This window comes from Neovison vison, chromosome 3 (assembly GCF_020171115.1).
Source record: "Neovison vison isolate M4711 chromosome 3, ASM_NN_V1, whole genome shotgun sequence".
Classification (NCBI taxonomy): domain Eukaryota; kingdom Metazoa; phylum Chordata; class Mammalia; order Carnivora; family Mustelidae; genus Neogale; species Neogale vison.
Genome location: NC_058093.1, coordinates 55641782 through 55646685, shown reverse-complemented (window position 1 = coordinate 55646685; position 4904 = coordinate 55641782). Strand labels below are relative to the sequence as shown.

Below are 4904 nucleotides of genomic sequence, written 5' to 3'. Positions count from 1 at the left end.
GGAGAAAGGCGGCTCTGTGAACAAAGCAATGCACTATACACTTAATAGAATCCTCTCTTTTATTCCTTACAATAATTTTAAGATAGGTACGATGCTACCCACTTTACAGATGTGAAAACTGAAGCTCAGAAAGTATAAATAGCCTACCTAAAATCACCCTTGCAATTGACTGGGCATATTATGAGACTCTACCCATTAGAAGAGAAATCTGCTATGTGACTTATGGGAAGGGAATATGCAAGGAGAAACTTATTTCTGTCCCGTGACATCTGACTATAACCCCTGGGACTGCAGCAGTCATCCTGAGACAATTACAGGAGCCAACCTAAGAGAATGAGATGAAAGTATGAGGATGACAGAGGAAATTATAGAAAGAACCTAGGACCTTGATGATGCTGTTGAGCGGTTGAATTAACCAAATCTCAAACTTCAGATTTATATTTCAGCCTCTTTGAAATATATGTTCTGTTACTTCTGGTCCAAAACACAATATCCTAACTAATACAACTTAAGACACTAGCCATCGATGATTAGGAAAGGATTAGTATGGGGCGCCTGGGTAGTTCAGTCTGTTAAACATCTGCCTTCAGCTCAGGTCATGATCCCAGGATCCTGGGATTGAGCCTCACTTTGGGCTCCCTGCCCAGTAAGAAGCTTGCTTCTCCCTCTTCTACACCACCCCCCTTGTGTTCTTGCTCTTGCTGTTTCTCTCTCTGTCAAATAAATAAATAAAATGTTTAATAAAAAAAAGTGAAGGATTAGTGCTTGAGCTAAAAGCAGCTATGCAAACCGTGAATGCAAGGAGTCAGGATGTGAGAGTCCATAAGTTAGGGATTCTATAATGGATCATGTCTAAGGAGACTAATAAGATCCTTTCTGGGAGAGTCTGAAAAAGGTAACATTTTCTCTCATCTCCTCAAGATCCTTTCTCCACCGGTTAACCCATCTCTCTTCTGTATCTTCAATGTTTTCTGTGGAAAGGACCTCTTTACAGGATCACTGGGGAACCATAGTTATAAGTATTTTCTTTTGTCTTATAAGTATATTAGTATTGCTGCTGTAGAACAGGGATGCACCTTCTTAAATAACGTTTAAGTTTTTCATATTAAAGGGGCACTTGGGTGGTTCAGTAGGGTTAAGTGTCCAACTCTTGATTTTGGCTCAGGCCATGATCTCAGGGTGGTGAGATCAAGCACTGTATCAGGCTCTGTACTCAATGGGGAGTCTGCTGGAGATCCTCTCTCTCTCCCTCTGCCCCTATCCACCCAATTCACATGAGTGTATGCATGTACACTTTCTTTCTCTCAAAATAAATAAATAAATAAATGAAAGATAAAAAAAATTTTTCATATTAAAACCTAACAATACCTTTGATAAATTCAGACTTTCTTATATATACTGCTCTAAATAGCTTTTCTCTTTCTTTTTTAAAGATTTTTATTTATTGGGGTGCCTGGGTGGCTCAGTGGGTTAAGCCTCTGTCTTTGGCTCAGGTCGTGATCTCAGGGTCCTGGGATCAAACCCCATGTAGGGCTCTCTGTTCAGTGAGGACCCTGCTTAACCCTCTCTCTCTGCCTGCCTACTTGTGATCTCTCTCTTTCTGTCAAATAAATAAATAAATAAGTCTTTAAAAATAATAATAATAAAAAAATTTTATTTATTTCTTTATTGGTGGGGGGAGGGAGAAGCAGACTTCCTGCTGTGTAGAGATCCTGGTGCAGGACTCAGTCCCAGTACCCTGAGATCATGACCCAAGCGAAAGACAGATGCTTCACCCACTAAGCCAACCAGGCATTCCTCTTTCATAATCAACTTACTAAAATAGTTGTCTCCAGTTCCTATTCATCAAGATACTCTTCAACCCATAGAAATTTATACTTACAATACCTCAACAGAACATTGTCTTTTATAAATGTTACAAAATAGTAATAAAATAGATTGATTGCTAAGTAACAATTTGCCACCAAAACACGGTCCTTTAAAACAGCAGCCACCATTTAGTATCTTTCATGATTCTGTGGGTTGACTAGGCTTGAGTAGATAATTTTTTTTCTTCATGGCATCAGCTGGAGCTGTGCTCATCTGGAGGCTTGATTGGACTAGAACATCCACTATGGTTCATTCACATGGCTGGCAGGTGGTATTGGCTCTTGGCTGGGAGCTCAGCTGGAAATGAGTCCTTCTTCTCATGGCTCCTCCATATGTGGGCTTCTCACAGCATGAGAGTTGAGTTTTAAGAAGGAGTGTTTTAAGTTTGTGAAAGCAGAAGTTGTCCAGTCTCAGAAGTTAAACAATCAGACCACTCCCATGTTTTATTGGTCAATACAAGCCCAATAGGGCTTCAAGAGGAGGGAAATTGATTTTATTTCTTGATGGGAGAAATAGCAAAGAACTCAAAGCTATCTTTAACATACTTTAGCATACTGCTGTAATTGAATGGTTTTCCTTATTGCTAAATCCAATGAAAAGAATGCATTCTTTATTTTATGTTTTTTTAATTTATTCCTTGTTTTTATTATTTTTTTACATCTCAATTCTTAAAATATTCTCTTCTTTCAACTTCCATGACAACACAGTCCTCTGGTTTTCCTGATACTTCCAGAGTTATTCTCACTTTTTTATGATGAATCGTCTTCATTTCCTTAAAGTCAAAATATTACTATTCCTTAAGATTCCATCCTTGGTTCTATTACCACTTTATATATACTTATTGGACATTCTAATAAACTCTCAAGACTTTTATTGCTATCTACATATTAATCACTCTCAAATCTTTATCCACAGGCCCTATTGCTCACTTAAGTTTCAAACTTACGTAGCCCATCTTTACTGAACATCTCCATTTTCATTTAAATATCCTACAAGCATCATAAATTTAAAAAGTCTAAAATCGAGCTCATTGTACTTTTTCACAAAGCTTCTATTTCAATGTTATCTTTCTCTGTGAATAGCACCATAATTCTCTCAGTTGCATGATACAGAGAATTAGTCATTTCGACTCCTTCCTTTTGCTCAACTATACATCCAGTTGCCAAGGCTAGTTAATACTATCTCCTTAATATCTTTCAAATACATTGTCTGTATCTCTTCTCCAGTGTTCTAGTACTGAACTCTAGGTCTATCTTCTACTATCATCTTTTACCTGCTATATTTCAGCATTTCTATCTAGTCTTCTCACCTCCAGACTGGCCTCCTCTTTAATTTGTTTTTCACACTGGAAGCCAGAGTAGTTTCTAAAGTCAATATTAAATCATGTTGTTCTCAATTTGGCAGCACATATATTAAAGTTGGAACAATACAAAAAAAGACTAACATGGCCCGTGTGCAAGGATAACTTATAAATGTGCAAAGCATTCTTTGTATTTTCTGTGTAGATGGGCATGCAATCTATAGAGATGTAATTTATATTATAATAACAGCACAAATGAGGGGAGAGGAGTCATAGAGGAACAAAGATTTTGCATACTATTAAAATTAAATTGGTATTAATTTGAACTGGATTGTTATGAATTAAGATGTTAATTGAACCCTCATAGCAACCACTAAGAAAATGATTCAAAAACTATAGTAAGAAAGGCTCCTGGGTAGCTCAGTAAGTTAAAGCACCGACTGGTGGTTTCAACTCATGTCATGATCTCATGGGTGGTGAAATCGAGCCCTGAGTTGGGCTCCATGCTTAGTGGGGGGTCTTCTTGAAGATTCTCTCCATCTGGCTCTCCTTCTTCTCTAAAATAAATAAGTAAATCTTTAAAAATATACATTAAGAAAAATAACAAAAAAATTAAAATAGTTCACTAGAAAATATCCTTTTAAAACAAAAATAATAATGGAGAAATGATCCAAAAAAGGAAAAAAAAGACATGTAGAAAACAAATAGGAAAATGGCAAATGTAAACATGACCTTATCAATAACTTCATTATACGAAAAGGGATTGAATTGAAGGGCAGAAATTTTCAGAACAGATTAAAACAAAACAAAGCAAAACAAAAAACTCCAAACCTAATCATATGCTGTGTATAAGAGACACACTTTAGATTCAAAGGTACAAAGAAGTCAAAAGTAAAAGTATGGGAAAAGATATACTAGGTAAACAATAACCAAAAGAGACCTAGAATGGCTAAATCTAAAATCAGGCAAAGTAGACTTTAGGACAAAAATTATTACTATAGACTAAGAAGGACACTTGATAATAATAGAGTTAATTTACCAAAAGATATAACTATAAACATATAGATAATAAATTCATGAAACAAAAAAGAATTGAAGAGAAAAATGGTCAATTCAACAATAATAGTTGGGAGATTTCAATATCTCACTTTCCAAAATGATAGAACTAGACAAAAAGTCATCAAGCAGATAGAGAACTTGAACAACACTATAATTCAACTAACAAGGACCTAAAGAACTCTCCATTCAACAACTACAGAGTACACATTCTTCTCAAGTACAAGTGAAACATTTACCAGGATAGGAAATATGTTAGACCATGAAACCAGTGTCAATAGATTTCAAAAGATTAAAATCATGTGAAGTATACTCTCCAACCATAGTGAATGAAATTAGGAATTAAAATAGAAGGAAATGAGACAAATTTACAAATGGAAATTAAACACAATCATAAATAATTACAGGGTCAAGAAACAAATCACAAAGGAAATAAGAATATACTTGAGATGAATGAACATGAAAACACAACATGCCAAATCTTAAGGATACAGTGAAAATAGTGCCCAGAAGGAACTTTATAGATGTAATAGCCCATATTGAAAAAGAAGAAAAAAAAAATCTCAAATCAATAACCCAACATTCCACCTTAAGGAATGAGGAAAAACAAGAGTAAACTAAATATAAAGCAAGCAGGAGGGAAATAAATGGAATAGAGAATTGAGAAGCAATAAAGAAA

The 4904-nt window shown here is 35.4% G+C and overlaps 1 non-coding gene across 1 annotated transcript; it reads left to right on the top strand.

Moving 5' to 3' along the window:
- The first annotated feature begins 3257 nt into the window (after nucleotides 1-3257).
- On the top strand, nucleotides 3258-3365 carry LOC122903848. Its single transcript, XR_006384060.1, has one exon. It is a non-coding gene; the product is annotated as a U6 spliceosomal RNA (small nuclear RNA).
- Nucleotides 3366-4904: the final 1539 nt, after the last annotated feature.